This window comes from Podarcis vaucheri, assembly GCF_965113315.1.
Source record: "Podarcis vaucheri genome assembly, chromosome: 16".
Taxonomy (NCBI): domain Eukaryota; kingdom Metazoa; phylum Chordata; class Lepidosauria; order Squamata; family Lacertidae; genus Podarcis; species Podarcis vaucheri.
In genome coordinates this window covers 18,013,336-18,030,893 of record NC_138754.1, presented here as the reverse complement: position 1 = coordinate 18,030,893, position 17,558 = coordinate 18,013,336, and the positions used below count along the sequence as shown (strand labels likewise).

At 43.6% G+C, this 17,558-nt stretch overlaps 1 long non-coding RNA gene across 2 annotated transcripts in view; it reads left to right on the top strand.

Moving 5' to 3' along the window:
• Positions 1-1,742: 1,742 nt before the first annotated feature.
• Positions 1,743-17,558, top strand: part of LOC309521469 — a 60,668-nt gene continuing 44,852 nt past the window's right edge. Inside the window, exon 1 of one of the 2 annotated variants that reach the window (XR_014214677.1) lies at positions 1,743-1,841. This is a non-coding gene — a long non-coding RNA (uncharacterized lncRNA). The remainder of the gene's footprint in view (positions 1,842-17,558) is intronic. The other variant, XR_014214678.1, reaches the window with a different exon arrangement.

Below are 17,558 nucleotides of genomic sequence, written 5' to 3'. Positions count from 1 at the left end.
AAGAAGCAGTTTTGATGCTGGAAATGGCTCTAGAAGAGCATTTCTCATAAGAACATAACAACAGCGTGCTGGTTTAGGCCAATGGTCCGCCTTGTTCAGCGTTCTGTTATCCAAGCAGCTAAACGCCAGGCCAGTGGGAAAGTCGCAAGAGGTCCCGAGCACAAGAACACTGTCCCTGCCTTTGGCTTCCAGCTCCCGGGAATCAGAACCTACACAGCCTCCATCCGTAGAGGCGGCAGAGGATAGAGATCATGGCCAGTAGTCCCTGACGCGCCCTCTCCTCCATGGACCTGTCCAGTTCTCTTTTAAAGCCATCCCAGTTGGTTACTATCACTGCCTCCTGCGACAGCGAGTTCCATAGTTTATGCGCTGCGTGAAGAAGGGCTTCCTTTGACCTCTCCCGGCTCTTCTCTGATTTTCGAACCAGAAAATCCAGCGAAGTCTAAGGGTACTCAATTGCTCCGTTCAGGGTGAAGAAAAAATTGAAACTGGAGGTGGCACCATTAACTGATGGGTACAGGGGTCCCTTTACCTTTACCTTACAGGAGTAAACCCAGTACTTTCTGGGAATAAGCCTTCCATGAAGTCAGTAGGGCTTAAACTCTGGGTAAAAAGGGGCGGAGGGGTTAGGGACTCTGCTTACTCTCTGGCGCCTCTGGAGTAAAGGAAGCAGGATCTCTAAAGCAGGATGCAATGGCCTATGTATGTATGTATGTATGTATGTATGTGTGTATTGATGGATGGATGGATTGATTTTGTATACCGCCTTTCACCCGAAGATCCCAGGGCGGTTCACAACAGAAAAATACAAAATGAGAATACAAAATACATAAGATCCGAAGTCGGTCAAGATTAATAAACATTTGTGCCACCCAATTAGAGATAAGCACTTCAGACTGCACGATTTAAATCGGAGAGATTTTGGGGGAAGGGCTTGAGCGCTGTGCTGTACCTGCAGAACTGCTTCCACTGGCTTACTGGACCAGTTATCTATTTGAAATACAGTACTATAGATCTCCCCTGCCTTTACGCCAAATGATCCCCAAGTCGGTGAGATGGGGGTCAGACCTCCGAAGTATGGCCATTCCTCAGGCAGAGACTGGTTTCATGAGCTTATGTACTACATTCTAATCAAGAATGTACGTTTTCTTGGAAGAAGATCACACACACACACACACACACACACACACACACACGAAGACGCCAATTTAACGAGACATACTCTCAGGTCAATGTTCCTAGGATGGCAAGTTTCCTGCTGGCGATCCTATATGAGGACTAACTTGGGAATGAGGCCCATTAGGCGCACAGAAAGACTTGCATCTTAGGAAACGTGCACAGAATTGGGCTGTTCAGAGAAAAAACGCCGTATGAGCTGATGACATTCTAATAAATAACAATAAATCATATCATATGATCATCATCTGCAACGTGTGTGTGCATAAATTCATCTGTGAGAGTCTTCCTCGTAGGCGCAAAAAGATCAAGGTACGGTATCTCTAGTTTCCTTCCCTCCACCCACCCAGTCTAGGCATGCAGAGAGAAAAAAGAGGGGACAATGAGCTAAAGGAGGCCCTTGTGTTTGTGTGTTGGGGGGGGGTGAGGTCTGAAGCCTCCTGAATAGACGCTCCTCCGCGACGTCATCCCGCCTGCCCCCACCATCCCTCCACAAGAGCGAAGGGAACGGGAAGAAAACGCTCATTCCAAGGTCCGCCTGGCAGGCTGCGAAATCCCCTCCCGGGGAAAGGCAGCCTCTTCTTCTTCTTCTTCCTTCTTCCTCCTTCTCCCCCCCCTTCCCACCTCCACCCCACACACCCGGCTCGCTGCAAGCCCAGGAAAGGGTAAGGAGAACTCGCGTCACCTTCGCGATCCGCAGGGCGAGGCTTGGAGGTGGGTGGAAGGCGCTCGGATCCTGAAGCGCCTAGCAAGGCAGAGTCTCGCTCGCTCTTCTTCCCCCTCTTTCTGCAGAGATGGAGCGGCTGCTCACTGCCCTCCGAGGCCGGAGGGGCTTTCTCTCCGGGCTGAGCGACCCCTCGGCTGCGGCAGCTCGCCGTGGAATTCTTTAACGCCCGTAAAAATCAGGGTAGGATTTGGGTTTATTGATTTATATTTTAAGGAGAGGAGGACTTGGAAGGCAAAATGGAGTGGCTCCTTTTTGCAGTCAGAATCAGATTCCTCCTCCTCTACTTCTTCACCGCCTTCTTTTTGAAAGCAGGTAGAGCTGAACAGGTATAGAGAGTTGGTAAAACCCACCCACTTCCTTTCTGGATTATTGGTCCTGGCCCCAGAAGCATATCTGAAGTTTTTGAAGAGTGGGTGGGTGGGATCTTTTTGCCTTGTTCGAAGCAAGCAAGGCCTTTGCAGATTTCAGAAACTAGGTGGCTTTGGGTGCTGTCCAATTAAATTTCTCTTCTGGGTATGTGTTTTAAACCCCTCTTTCCTTTAAAATGTGGGGTTCAGGACGACTTGGAAGTGCAATTCAAAATGTTTGGATAAATCAGTCTTTTAAATCTCCCTCATATATTACCTTGCCAGAGGTGAGGGACCTCACCTTCTCCATTTTTGGCAGTGTGCTTGGACTACCCCCCTTGCCTCCCCCAAACAACAGCAGCAACAACATCCCAAACCCTTGAGATATTTAAAAACGATTCCCCCCTACTCAGCGTCTTCTTTCTGTTTGGGTATAGTGGGATTTATTTCTGAGTAAATGTGTTTAGGATCAGGTGCCCAGTTTATTTCAAATACACTGAATTTTCAGCCTGGTGGCATTGAAACTGAAAGGGCGAAATCGGGAGATAAGGAGGGACCCCCATCTTGCAGCCTCATTGATTTCTGTATGATGTTGTGGGCAGAGTGAGGTGTTGGTCAGGTGAACTGGAGTTCATATTTGTGGTCTGCCAGGGCTGCCGTTGGACCACTCATTCTTTTTGGCCATATACAGGAATGTGGTCAGCATCAAATGGGGCAGACACAAGGATACCCCCACAAGCACCTTGGAAGGATTGTAATTCATTGATAAATACAAGCAACCAAAAGGGTTTATTTGGGGGGGGGGGTGACGGCAATTAAGTCTCTCCAATTCAAACTAATAAGATATAACAGTGCTCAGTTTGGGCTGTGATCCTCACATTTGGGAATAAATCACATTCATTTTGATAGGATTTACTTCTATGCAAATATGTGTAGGATCAGGTTGAAAACCTTTCCCAGATCTCCAGTTTCTGTTTTATTTTCATTTTGACTTCACCCACCAGCAGCACAATCCTATATGCCTTGTCTACTCATTTGAGATTTTCTCCCAGGTAAGTCTCTCAGATGCAGCCTTCAGCTCATGCACTTGGAAGTACTGTAAGCCCCATTTAACTCAATGGGATTGACTTCCAATTGGACCTGCATCTGAGAAATGCTATAAGGCTGCAGCCCTGAGTGCAGCTACAAAGGAGTATGTCTTTAAGAACTCGCTTGGATGTATTTCAGAGTAGATGTGCTTAGAAAACTGCATTTGCAGGTTTTTGATACCTGTTTGTTTGGGAATAAGCATTTTTGATCACAGTGGGGTTTACCTGTGAGTAAACATGCACAGGATTGAGCCGGGAAAGGGATTAAATGGGCATTATTCTTGAGGAAGGGGCGTGTGGAGAGAGCATTGTTCAGTGGCAGAGAAAGGGCTTTCCATGTGGAGGGTCTTCAGATCAACCCCAGACATCACCAGTTAAAAAGATGTCAGGTAGCAGATGGTGGGAAAGGAGACTCCGAGAAGACTGGGCTGGCAGGAGAAATATATCTGGTCTGGCATAAAAAGAGCTTCTTGGGCAGCTAAATATTTTAAGTAGGATTAGGAAAACCTGCCCATTTCACTTTCATCTCATTCTTCCAATCTGCAATTAACTTCCGCACATTTCCATAACAGTTTAGGATTTTTAAAGAGAAAACTCACATTTTTGTCTAATACACACCTTTTTTTGCAAAGCAATTTTGACCACCATAATGCATTTTGCATGTTATTTTCTCCAATGTATTTGCATCTTAATGCACACTTCCTTCTAGTATATGCAATTCTGTACATGTTACTTGGCAGGAGAACTGCATTGCAAAATTCAGAAAAGTGCAAATTTCAAAAAATAGTTATTGTTTCAGAAAGTGTGAACTGACATAGTTTTGCCTTTAAATACGGTATCTTGCATCCCCCTTAACTGCAAGATACCAAACTGTAAAAGAAGTACTTTACTTCTATCTTGGAATAACCCTCACTGAACACTGTGGGGTGTTCGTAAGTATAGATAGTCAGGGTTGTACTGCACAAGTCTGATTCATCAGCTTCTGCAGCTGCAGGGCTCGGACCTTTTCACTGGGAGATGAGACACCCTCTTGGATTCATTGGGCTTGAGTAAACATGCATATTTGATCCCAGAATTAAAGATCAGACTGTGAACATTGTGGTTTATTTTTTTTAAAGGATAATTTCAGTTTCCATTCCTAAAAGAAAGGAAAATCCTTAAATAGTTTACAGCATATGATTCGAACATTACAAATGCAACATTTAGAAATATCTGCATACAAAAAAACAGTTACAAAAATGCTCTTTAAATCTCTTGAACAGACCAACTGTATCAATGGGGGCCGTGGAAACATTTGCTAAGTGTTTTAATTACTAGAAAAGAAAGAGAAATAAAAGATTACAGATATTAGAAGGCTACATATTTTTTCTGGAAGGCAAAACCATCCCATTTTTTTCGGCGGCTCCTAAAGTAGTCCCTAATGTGGCGTGATTTGGCTTTCCACCCAATGGGTGCTCATTACATAGAGGCCTCCTCAAAAATGCATTTATTTCATTTTTTTTCATTCACAGCATTTGTGTGCCACTCCATGATGTAAATAATTATTAAAAAACAATTATTTAGGTGCAGAATAAGACATTGCTCATTTAGCCAATGGATCTGATTTAAAATAAAAAAGATTACACCATGTGTGTGAGGGGGCGAGAGAGAGAATGTTTGGATGTGAATGCAGCAGACAAAATGGCTATGAGGCAGCCCATCTGAAGTCCTGGCCTGGGGTAAAAGCATTGGCTTTTTTCTCTCACAAAATGGACATTTCCAGTTGTCCTGAATGCTTCCCTCACGCTGAATGGGGGCCTGGATTGCAGCGAGCATCAACTCTGCCCACACAGCCAACCTAACGACGTTCTGGGCGAAATAGTTTCACAGGGCTCAGAAGACCTATAAGTAGAAAATATGGTGGCGAGTCTGCCTTAGGGATGATGTTTGTGTGTGTGTGAATCACGGCAGAACAGTCTTTCTTAAGCAGAAGATGCCTGATTCATTAGGTACTGATATGTGGTGGGGTTTTTTTTCTGTTTTACTTTTTAAAAAACTAATGTTTTGATTTTTTAAATCTTAAAGGTAAACATCAAGTGCATGTTGGTTATTTTGGTGCTTTTGCAAACATTGGATGGTGTATGTGCTGAGAGGAGTCGGAGGGAAAATGCTTAGTGATCAGTTGGCTGGCTTTTCCTTCCATGTTTTTCTGCCGCTGTCCTCAAATAGACTTGTTGGTGTTTCTAGCCCCCCTCCCATGAAGTTGAACATTCAGGAAAGGGGACCTGGAATATCCCTGTGAAGGCCGGACCCTGTATAGCTTTAGCTGCCAAATTCAGGCTTTCATTTTCCCACTCCCCCAACTCTGATGACAGTGACCCAAGGGCTCTTTTTCTATAATACAAAAAACAATATGCAAAATGACTCTCATAAATACACACTCTCTCTCTGTTTAATAATAGACTACAGTAGAAATCAGCTTCCTGGTGTCTTGTGGCACCTTCAGACTTTTAAATTTATTGTGGCTTCAGCTTTCTCAAACTACAGCCCCACTGGGCTTAAAAGCCAGCGCCGTAATAAATCAGTCTGTTTTGTTTTCTGCACAAGACAGGCAATGCCATCCTGCCTGTGCTTATTCCAAAAGTAAACACTGCTTGGTCTTAATGATACTGGGACTACCTTACAGGATTGTTGCCCAGATGGCCGAAACAAATGTCTGGGATGGAAAATGGTTTGAACATTCGGTAGGGAGAGGATGGTAAACACACACACACACACACACACACACACACACACTCAATTGTAACGTGGTAATTTCTCTGATAGTGTAGAACTATCTGTCTGCTATTTGCTAGCAAACTCTTGTCTGGTGCCAATTGCAATAACCCACCCTTATCATAGCTACAGCTTAATTTTTGATGAGTGGCTTATAACAGAAATATGCCAGCAAATCTGGTCTGCCCATGTGTTACATAAAAATATTGTATATGCACAGAAAGAGAATATGCTGGCAATTCTGATGTAAATGTCTATGCTATCTAAAAATATTATGTGCATTAATAGTGTGCATTTAATAGTGTATTATTAAAATAAGAAAGTAAGTGTATACTGTATTACATTTACAGCACAGCCCTATATATGATTACTCAGAATTAAGTCTCATTGTTTAGAATGAAACTAATTCACACGTATGTTTGTATAGAACTGCAGGCTAAGAGGCAAGAGGGTCATGATTTCTAATGGAAATAATTTATGGATTGCTTTTAAAAAAAAGGTAAACAGAATAAAATGAATCATGCTTCCCCTTCAAAACTATTTTATTTTGAAGGTGATTTTTAAAAAAAATCTATTGCCACACTATGGCAATTTTTTTTTAAAAAAATATGGCTTTCAGTTTGCCTTTGACCTGGATTGATTATGGATTCTTTAAGATGGTAAAAGAAAGGCAGGGAAGAGAGGAAATTAAAAACCCAACAGGATGACCTGTTTAAAATCAACTCACTGCTGCCTTGATCTCTGACTTTGACTCCAGTGATGGGGAAATAATGGACAAAAAATATACCGTTTGTGAGGAAGTCACATGATGATGGGGTAGGGGCATAGGACTTTCACAGGTGACTATAATGGCTGTGATTGGATGTAGAGGAGTATCTGTTTGCAAATAATTTTAAACCATGACTGCAATCCATTTTTAACGTTGAGTGACGGCTTGCTGAGTGACATGGTGATGGGGGGGGGCCCTCCAGTTTGAGAAATGCAAGGCCATAACCTGGTTTTCCTTTGCCCAGAATCGGTTAAATAGTTCTTTTGATTCCGCCTTCTGTAGGCCTACATGGCATTAATACATATTGTGTATCGTGTTTGTGTCAGCATACTTACATTTGCTTCATATAGGGAGATATGCAGGTGGCAACGGTGGTTAAGGCAATCCCTTTCCCAGCTCCGACTGGCCTGCCTTCTTGACATAGCCATTCAGGTCCTGGTGACCTCCAGGTCTGATTCCTGCAAGGCGCTCTTCGAAAAGCAGCTGGAAACTCCTACTAATGCAAAATGCTGCAGCCAAGATGCTGATGCGCGTGAGGCATTTTGATGAATGCAAAGCAGAGTTAAGGCAGGCTGCCAATGAAATGCAGATCCATAACATATAAAGGCACTTGAAATAAAATGTTATAAAAGCAGTCTCGTAGCCAAATGGCCAGTGGACTTTCAAGATACCATATTATCAAACAGGTGTATGTGTGGACACTGGGGGAAGTGAATTCCATAAGGCTAATGTCTTCTGAAGCCCATGTTGGAGCCAGACATGTTTTGACCATGGAAGCTTCTTCAGTGGCTGAAAGACATCAATCTAAGCATGAGCCCAGAGGGCAAGGTCATACTTAATAATGCAATGAAAAATCATTTATGGACCCAAAAGTCTGCACAAATGCAGCACCAAAAGAATTTTTCTTCAAACAACAACTATCATCACAGAGACAAGTTGCTCCTCTACCTTCTTGAATCTCCCCCCATTATAAACATGTGTGCACAAACACACACACCTGCTTGACAATGTCATTGATTAGGAAATTCCACTAGCCATTTGGCTGTGAGCTTGTCTTTATTTCAAGTTGCTTGATTTGCTATAGATTTGTGTTTTATTTACAGGCTGTTGTGGCTTTGTTTAGCATCTAGTAGGACTCATCAGGGGACACATTCTCTTCTTTGTTTTCTCAGGGGTTTTCAGTCCCTTCAGACCAATCTTGGGTGATCTGTGCTGGTTACTGATTTCCAGGCATGATGTGAATGGCGTGCGCTAACCTTTGAAACCGTAAATGACTTGAGACCTGGGTACCTTAAGAACCACTTTCTTCCAAAGGTGTTTTCCAGCAAGCTCCAGGCGTCACCTGAGGCCTGCTCCAGATCCTACAATACCCAGAAGGTACACTTTAGCAGTGACCAAGGCTAGTGACCCTTTACTTTAGGCTGGGACGGGCACCCATCCTGCGGCATTCTTTGCCTTCCAAGCTGCATCATATTGTTTTAGAGGGGCATTAAAACAGGCCTTTGGTTTTGTGGTGATTTTGCTGGCTGCTTTGGAATTGCTGTTGGTTGGGCTATGCAAATTTTTTCATTTATGATTTTTTTTGAAACTGTGGACTGGTTTATATCTGACTCTTGTTATGATTTTAATGTGTTAGCTGCTTTCAGTTTCTTTTGAATATTTGGGGTGGGGGTGGGGTGGGAGAAATTGACTTGACTTGTCATTTATTTCAAATGGGAAGCAGGACAGGGTAGGACTGCATTGCAGAATATATTGTATACTATTGTTAACCAATCAAAGAATGTTTGGGTTGCAATTCATTTTCTGCAAGTCACATTTTGTTCAGTTGGAACCTACTCCCAAGGAATTGCGCATAGAACTGCACAGTTAATCGTTTAACTTCCTGCCTTTTAACCGATTCATTAAATTTAAATAAACATTTTAATTTTACCAAAACTTCACTTTGAAGCATTAGGAGTGAAAGGACCTGTCAATTTCAGGTTCTCATTCCCCCCCAATCTTAAATTCAGTTCTCCACATTTCTGTAGCAATCTGCATATTATATCTATCTATCTATCTATCTATCTATCTATCTATCTGAAAAAAACCAGCATTTTACTCAGAATTTCTCCAAATAAGCAAATTTTTGCTTGCAGTTTTGGTGTACGTATTTTTGCAAGTAATTTTCTTAATGTAATGCAGTTTTGTAGGTTATTTTAATTAATGTATATCTTTAATGCATACTTTCCCCCAGCATATGTATTATTTTGTAAATCATGGCTGGTTGGAGAACTGCACCACAAGATTTGATAAATGTGGAAATTTCAGTGGATGGCTGTATTTTGGTTCTTCACAAAAGTGTGGATTTAGTAGATCCACATTTAAATGCAGGCTGAATCAAATTTCTCCTCCATCCCTATGAAGCGCTGTGGGTGTACACACGCACGCACGCACGCACACGCACGCGCGCGCACACACACACACACACACACACACACACACAAAAAAAGAACCTGCACCGTCATAAAAAATCAGCCTGAATTAATATTTCCCCCTTTTCAGTTTCCTTTGTGGTAACACCATGGAATCCAAGCCACCTTTAAAAAAGTAGGACTCAACTCCAACACCTGAAATTTACTTATCGAAACTGGGTCCCCTCAGTCAACAAAAGTTCTAGTTGTTTCATCTGCTGATTTTTAAAGGTCGAGATGTGTTGCATGCATTTAATGAAAATCTTAGACTGGAAAGTCCCCCAGAGTCTCCCAAACCAGTCCTTCTCTTCCCCTCCTTTAAGGCAGGGCTATCCAACCCCTTCCTTAGTGAGAAAGGCAGGACTCTTAGTGCTAAATTTATATTGTGCATCAAAGGGCAGCATAAACGCACATAAACCATGGAAAGGAAATAATCTAGCTTGTTAACAGAGGATCTGGGTCTATCAAGCCAGGTCTAGCCTGGAGACTTAAGGAGGCTTGGATATCTCAGTTGGTAGAACATGAGACTCCTAATCTCAGGGTTGTGGGTTTGAGCCCCACACAGAGCAAAAGATTCCTACATTGCAAGGGGTTGGACTAGACACCCTTGTGGTCCTTTCCAATTCTATGGTTTTAAGACACTTAAAGATGCAAATGGACTGAGAAAGAGAGGGATGCTGTTTTGGAGTTCATTTAGGGCAGCCTGCCTTTTTTTTAGCTATTCCTAAATGCCGATCACTGCAATTTCACATAAATTCACCAGGGGAAAGATTTCTCCTGTATGGAGATAAAAAATGATTCTCGGTGGAGGTTTATTATGGAATGGGTGCATGTTTGTCTCAGTGTCCACGCAACACAGTCAGCGTCATGTATTCTCTTCCCCAACTGCACACATTTAATATGGATTTACCCTTTCTGGGGTAGGCACCCTGGCCCCTTCCACCTGTTGTTAGACTACAACTCCCATCAGCCCCAACCAGCATGGCTAGTGGGCAGGGGGTGATGGGAGGCGTAGTCCAACACCTGCCTAACCCCACCTGATCATACCTGCCTCCCCCCACAAAAAAATCCTTTCGGAGTAAGCTTTCCTTACTGGTTTCTCTTCACAGTTCTTCACAGATCTTCTCAGTTATTCAACTGAGTCCTGTAAGCCACCAGCAAGACTTGTATTTATGTATTTATGGGTGGATAGAATACTATTCTTATTATCATTATGAATAATAATCATTATGAATAATAATATTATTATTCCATTTATGAATAGCTTCCCACGAGGCATCTCAAAGCACATGTTTAACTGTTTTTATGTATGGAACTGTTTTAAACAATTGCATACAAAAACATTTGTTTTTTTAAAAAATTATAAATATAAATCTCATTTTAGAAAACAACTATAGAAATAAAAACATTTTGGGGGGAACACACATATATTAAATCAATTCAGATCCAGGAGAGATAGAAACTGGAATGAAGGGAAAGTATTTTTCTTCAGGAAAAGAGGATAGAACCCAATAATACATTTACTAAAAACTCAATTTACGTAGAGCTGAATGAGGCTTTACCCCATGTTATGTTATTTTTCAGAGTCCCAATAGCATCTATGGATTTTTTTTTTAAGCTACAATAAAAATATTTGGGGTTGAGGTGTCAATAGGCTGAACTACCGACCTCACAGACTGAATTGTTTTTGGTTTTTTTTTTTGATTGGTTTTTCACAAGGGCTGGGTGGGATCCATTTCATTCAGTGACATGGCCTTTGAGTGAGTCTGTGAGTTTTGCCTGCATGACATTCATGAAAGAGATGTTTTATGATATTTGTGATTCTGCAACTAGTTTTTTCTGTGTTAAAATTAAAAATGAAACAAAGCATTTTGATGGCATGAAAACAGCTTTTGTGGTGAAGAGCAGGGCAGAGAGAGAATGCATGCACTTATTTTATTCCGCGGTTACTGAATATCAGTCAAAGCTACTCTCTCAACCCCTTTTGACCAATGAGATGTCTTCCACCTCTCCACAGACCCTCCAAGTGTCCCTATTTTCCAGCAATGTCGCTGAATTAGAGAAGCCGTCCTGGTTTCTGGTTTGATCCCAGAATGTCCCACCTTTCTTTAGGATGTCCCTATTTTTATTGGAGAAATGTTGTGGGGTATGGAGTTATCCATCCCCCCAAGCCGTCTGAAGGCAATCCTTTATAGGGGAGGTTTTTTTAAAAAAAAGTTTAATGTTTTTATATATGTTGGAAGCTGCCCAGAGTGGTTGTGGCAACCCAGGAAGATGTGTGGGGTATAATTATTATTATGGAATGGGAGAAATGTTGGAGGGTATGCAATCACAATTTCAGTTGATTCACAATTATACTTGAAAGTGACAGGGGAATGCACCTGAAAGTGTGGGATAAACTTCCTTGAGGCGACGTCATCTAACCACCCCGCAAACCAGTCAGAATTAATGCTCAGCAAACAACTGACATTGTGTCTAACAGCCCAGCAAACTTTGTACAGACAACTCAGCCTGAATGTTCAATACGCAGGTCATCTGGAATGACCACAGGCAATTTCATTTATTCCAGTTTGACTGGCATGTGGAGAAACCTCCCACCTCTTTGTGATGTTGGCGCACGGTAGCGTTGACCTGTCTTAAAGGTAAAGGTACCCCTGCCCGTACGGGCCAGTCGTGACCGACTCTAGGGTTGTGCGCTCATCTCACTTAAGAGGCCGGGAGCCAGCGCTGTGTGAAGACACTTCCGGGTCACGTGGCCAGCGTGACGAAGCTGCTCTGGCGAGCCTGCACCAGCGCAGCACACGGAACGCCATTTACCTTCCTGCTATAAAGCGGTACCTATTTATCTACTTGCACTTAAGGGTGCTTTCGAACTGCTAGGTGGGCAGGAGCTGGGACCGAACGACAGGAGCTCACCCCGCCGCGGGGATTCGAACCGCCGACCACACGATCAGCAAGTCCTAGGCACTGAGGTTTTACTCACAGCGCCACCCGCGTCCCACAAGACCTGTCTTAGGTAGGATTAAAGCAAAGCATCTATGCACCGCAGCAAATTTGTGCAGCACAGATTCTGAAGAACTGGAGCAATGGAAAAGATTTTAGTGGGTGTGCAATAATAGTGTATAGAATGTATACCAGCTAATATGTAGCTGGCGATCCAGCCGAAGTCCAGCCCTTGGGGATCCTGTTTATTTCAATGGAAGAGGTTTTCATCACAATCTTTTCTTAGGGTTTAAAGGGGCTCAAGATGAGAACTCCCCATACATGCCTGTTCTTCACTGTGTCCACACAACATTGTTGTCATCACAATGCCAGCCGGCATTCCTGCCCCACATTTAATCCAAATTTACAGTGTCCATTCAGTCTACTGGGCCCACGTCTGTGCGACGCCCTCCTGACTGAGATTAGAGAACCTCCTTGCCAAATTTCAGGTGCTTGACTAAAACGTCCTTGTTCCAGCAGGCATTCTAAGGTAGTGTTCGATGATAATGTTTGTACTGTCCCATTTTCTATGGGTTGCTTTTTCGTACACAGCTTAGAAATGCAAATAATTTGTCAGTGTAAGAATGCCAAGTAAATAAAATATATAAAACAGCTATCCTTTACACAGAAAATACAGTGTTTTAAAAATACCTCTTGCCAAAGAACCATTTGCAATATTAAGTCCCTATCGGGGAAGCACCATTGCTCCCTCATAAATGTGCATAGCATTGTAGCCATTGAAGCTAAGGTGTGTATGCGTGATCTTGCCCAACATTGTAACGTAACATAAAATACTTACATATTTTCAATGTCAACCAGTGTGTGTATGTGTGTGTGTACGCACGCTGCTTGATTATAACACCCCACAAAGCAGTTTACAAAGAATATATGTATATGCACATATCTTTGCTGATAGTCTTTGGAGCTTATTTACATCAGCACAAGTTGAGCTGGTTCCTATCGCTGTCTGTCTTCCTGCAAACCCCATCAGTCTTAATGCAAGCTGAGTTGCACTTCAGTTGCACTTCCAACACACACACACACACACACACACACACACACACACACACACGATAATGCATTTACATATGAACCACAATATACTCTATACTGCAATTTACCCACATGCCAAGGCAACTGAGAGAGGTTCTCTTCACCCCTGCCCCCATTTGGACATCCTTAGAAACAGCACGCACACAAACACACAACCTCCACCTCATCATGAATGTGGTGCCTTACGGCTGTAACCCTAAACCCACTTTCTCCATTGCACCCAGTGAATTGCCTTCGAGTCTGTCCTACGCCTTTAAAAAACCAACGGGCTTATGTTAGTTGTGGCAAACATCTCGCTCCCACTCATGATCTGCAGCAGGGATGCCTCCTCCAGTGAGGCCATAGAGCCAGGCCGACCAGGAGCCATGGACAGCCTTATCTGAGAATTTGTCTGATTCTGTTTTGAAGTCGCTCACTTTGGCTGCCATCGCAAATGCCCTGGTCTACCCATGTGCAGTGTGAACAAGTGCTTCCTTTGTCTGCCCCGAATCTTCTGACCTGCAGCTTCACAGCTATCCACCAATGCTGAACAAAGGAAGCTACCTTATACTGAGTCAGACCATTGCCCCCCAAACCTCAGGCTTTTATATACATTATTTACACAATGAGTCTTGTCTGATTGGCTGATTCTGCTTCTCTCCTGGAGCCTGATTGGTCTTTTTCCTGCAAGCCAATCAGTTGTTGCATTCTAGGATCCTACTTGCCTATTGTTCTAGGATCCAAGCTTAGCACATAACAGGATTGAACCTGGGACCTTCTGCATGCAGCGCAGATGCTCTACCGCTGAACCACGGCTCTTCCCCATACGCCATGATGAGCGAGGGAGGAAGGCTTCTCTCTGCCCATTTCTCCACCCTATGGGAAGGCGAGGTGCACATCTCAGAAGGAAATTCCATGGTGTTCAGTGGGGCTGGGGGCCGGATTTCCTGGGGCCGTGACTGCAGCCTTAATGCTTAATAACAGGAAAGCCCATGTTCACAGGCCACCATCATGAAATTCAGGCGTTGGGGGAAAGCCAGAGGGAAATCACAGCATCATAGAATCGTAGGGTTGGGAGGGGACCTAAAGGTCATGTAGTCCAAACCACCACCACCCCCGTAATGCTTTTTTGGTTTCTTGTGTGGCTGCCCTAGGTTGGAAACATAATGCTTCACTGAAAAGCAGGCCAGACCTGATGCATGGGTGGCAACTCCCTGGGGCCCTGGCCTGGGTGCCCAAGCACCCACAAAATTCCCCATGAAGGGGCCAGGCACCCACAATTTCAGTGTCAGGGCCATGTACAGTCACAGGGCCGTACATGGCACTCCTGGCTGATGGGAGCTGTAGTCTGCAACATCTGGAGGGCACCAGATTGGAGAAGGCAGGGGGCTTCAGGCATTTGATGGTGAGCCGTGGTCCACAAAAGCATCTACCGACATAATTTTTTGCTAGTTTTTAAGCCCACCCCACCCCAATTATTTATGTTGCAGCAAACCAGCAAGGCTGCTACCCCTCTGAAATTAGGTTCAGGCAGTTTCACTCCTCTCCATGGAATGGCAGATTTACTGATAAATGACTCCAGTCGATGATGAAGGGCTGGTTCCCAATTCATGTATTTTTAACAAGTCTATCTAAATGTCTTGAGAATCAGGAAATGCATAGCTTCAAACTGAAAGACTTTTTGCTTAATGGGGACGTGGATGATATTTGCATGCTGCCCCATAATATAAAATTTTCTGTCTCCGTTGGTGGTGCTGGTACTGCGTACCCTTGAGTACCCCCGGGGGGGGCAACACTGATGACATCCATGTAGGAGCATCGTGCCATGCTATGCTATAGAAATAAACTGGCTGCTTTACCAATGCAGAATATGTACACAGTATAAAATATGATGCGATGTAACACAGCCCTGTCATCCTAGCCACACTTATGTAGTGGTAAGTCCCATTGAGCTGAACTGGACTTACTTCCGAGTAGGGATCACAATGGTTTCTAAAGAATCAATGCACACATTTCCAAATAATGAGGAGTGTGTGTTGTGGCACCTTAAGGTCTAACAAATATGTTGTAATGTAAGCTTTCATGGACTAGAGCAGGGGTCAGCAAACTTTTTCAGTAGGGGGCCGGTCCACTGTCCCTCAGACTAGACTATATTTTGAAAAATAATAACGAATGAATTCCTATGCCCCACAAATAACCCAGAGATGCATTTTAAATAAAAGGACACATTCTACTCATGTAAAAACACGCTGATTCCCGGACCGTCCACGGGCCAGATTTAGAAGGCCATTGGGCCGGATCCGGCCCCCGGGCCTTAGTTTGCCTACCCATGGACTAGAGCCCACATCTTCAGTATTCTGCTCATTTGGGGAGCAGGTGGGCTAGGATCCACACACACACAAAACACACAAACTTGGGAGGAGGATGCAGATGTTGTGGCCAAATGGCCATGACATGCTAGATGTTCATTCTCAGATGCATCTCCTTGAAGCTTCAGGTGTATTCAAGGCGAGCCCAGCATCCATTCACAACAGCACTGAATGGATGGCAATATAATCTTCCTAGCTTAGCTATGCTAATTCAACACCTGTGTTTATAAGTAATATGAATTATATGTGTGTCGGAGGAGGGAGGGTGTCAATAGGCAGGCAGATATCTATAACAGAGGAAAGGGTGCAGCAATCTGAGGAATCCTGGCGAAGGTGGACCCATCCTGTGTGGTCCCCTCCTCCTCCATCACGTCCTCAGAAGGGGCTGGGCTACAGGAGCCAGCGCAGTTGTTTTCCAGCAAAAGAAACAAGCTCGTTACAAGGAGATCTCTTCAGAGACAAAGTCGTTAACACTGTACATTTTATGGACTTGTTTATATGGAGAAGGCACTAAATAAAATCCTCTAGTCAGCCTCTGCCAGCCTCCAGGAGGTGGGCCAAAGGATAGCAGGAAAAGGCTCCTATTATATTCCCTGCTTTCTCTCGCGCTGTTGAAGATGGATATTTCTGGGGCTTTTGCCAGCTTCATGTTTTCCCCTTTGTTTTTTGTAAAGTGTGTTGGCAAGGATGCCAAGTGGAAATGAGAAAGAAAGGCTGTTTAGAATGGAGAGCTCAAACAGGAACAGAGGAATTATTACGAGGCTAGAATCCTGCGTTGGGGAGGAAGCCCTATTGAATTCAGGGGGACTTACTTCCAAGTAAAAAATCAGGCGATCAGGCGACACAGTGATGCAATTCAATGTCGGGTAGATTTTAGCATATAGGCAGACCTCAACGCCTGGACTAGGAGGAGAATTTTTTTCAATGCACACTTGGCAATGATGGTGGGGGGCTGCAGGTAAGCAAGGGTGGGATGTGATAAGATTCTCACTTAGCAATTCCAAAGCCCCCCTCCTTGGTAGATTCAAGATTATCATTTTTTAAAAAATCTGTGTCTGAAACAAAAAAGGTCACACTGCGTATTAACATTTTTTTTCAGTGCCAGGTGAAGATATTCCATGTGTCCAGGCATTTTGCAGTTGAGATAATTTTTTTGAAATTTTGCCCTATTTCGCTTCGCATTTACCTTTAATCTAATTTGTTTACCTGCTGTTTTTAAACTGGATTTGTAGGTTGCATGAATTCACATGAGTCGTACTCCTGGCATATTTTGATGAGGGGCTATTGAAAAACATTTTAAATCGATAAAATGAAATGTATGCTTTGCGACAGCTCTATCTAGTCATGTTGTTATCAACACATAATTCTCACCCTCTCTCTCTCTCACACACACACTTTTTAAAGAATATGTGCCTTTGGCTCACACTCCTCCAATGCCATGGTAGCAAGCCATCATTGGACATGGAGAGCCGTCAAATGGCAAACCACCTATAGGCGAACAGTCCCCAGGTCCAGGCATGTTGAAGCTGGGATTTGGCAAGCCAAGTTCAGCCCCACAACAACATCCTTCATTGCAGGGGGGTTGGACTAGATGACCCTCATGGTCCCTTCCAACTCTATGATTCTATTATTACATCTTGAAGGACTCTTTCTGTTTTGCAGTTCAAGGCAGGCAGGAGAATACAAGTCACCCCACCCTCCCACCTTACTGGCTGCAGTCATGACTGGAGTAGCGTGTACAGCAGGCTGTGCAAACTGGTCAGCTGTGATTATGCCCTCTGCTATTATTTAGAGAAAACTACTAGGTGGCAATGGCAGGATGCGTAAACTTTTATTTAGACTCCCGGTTGCCACCTTCTTAGCT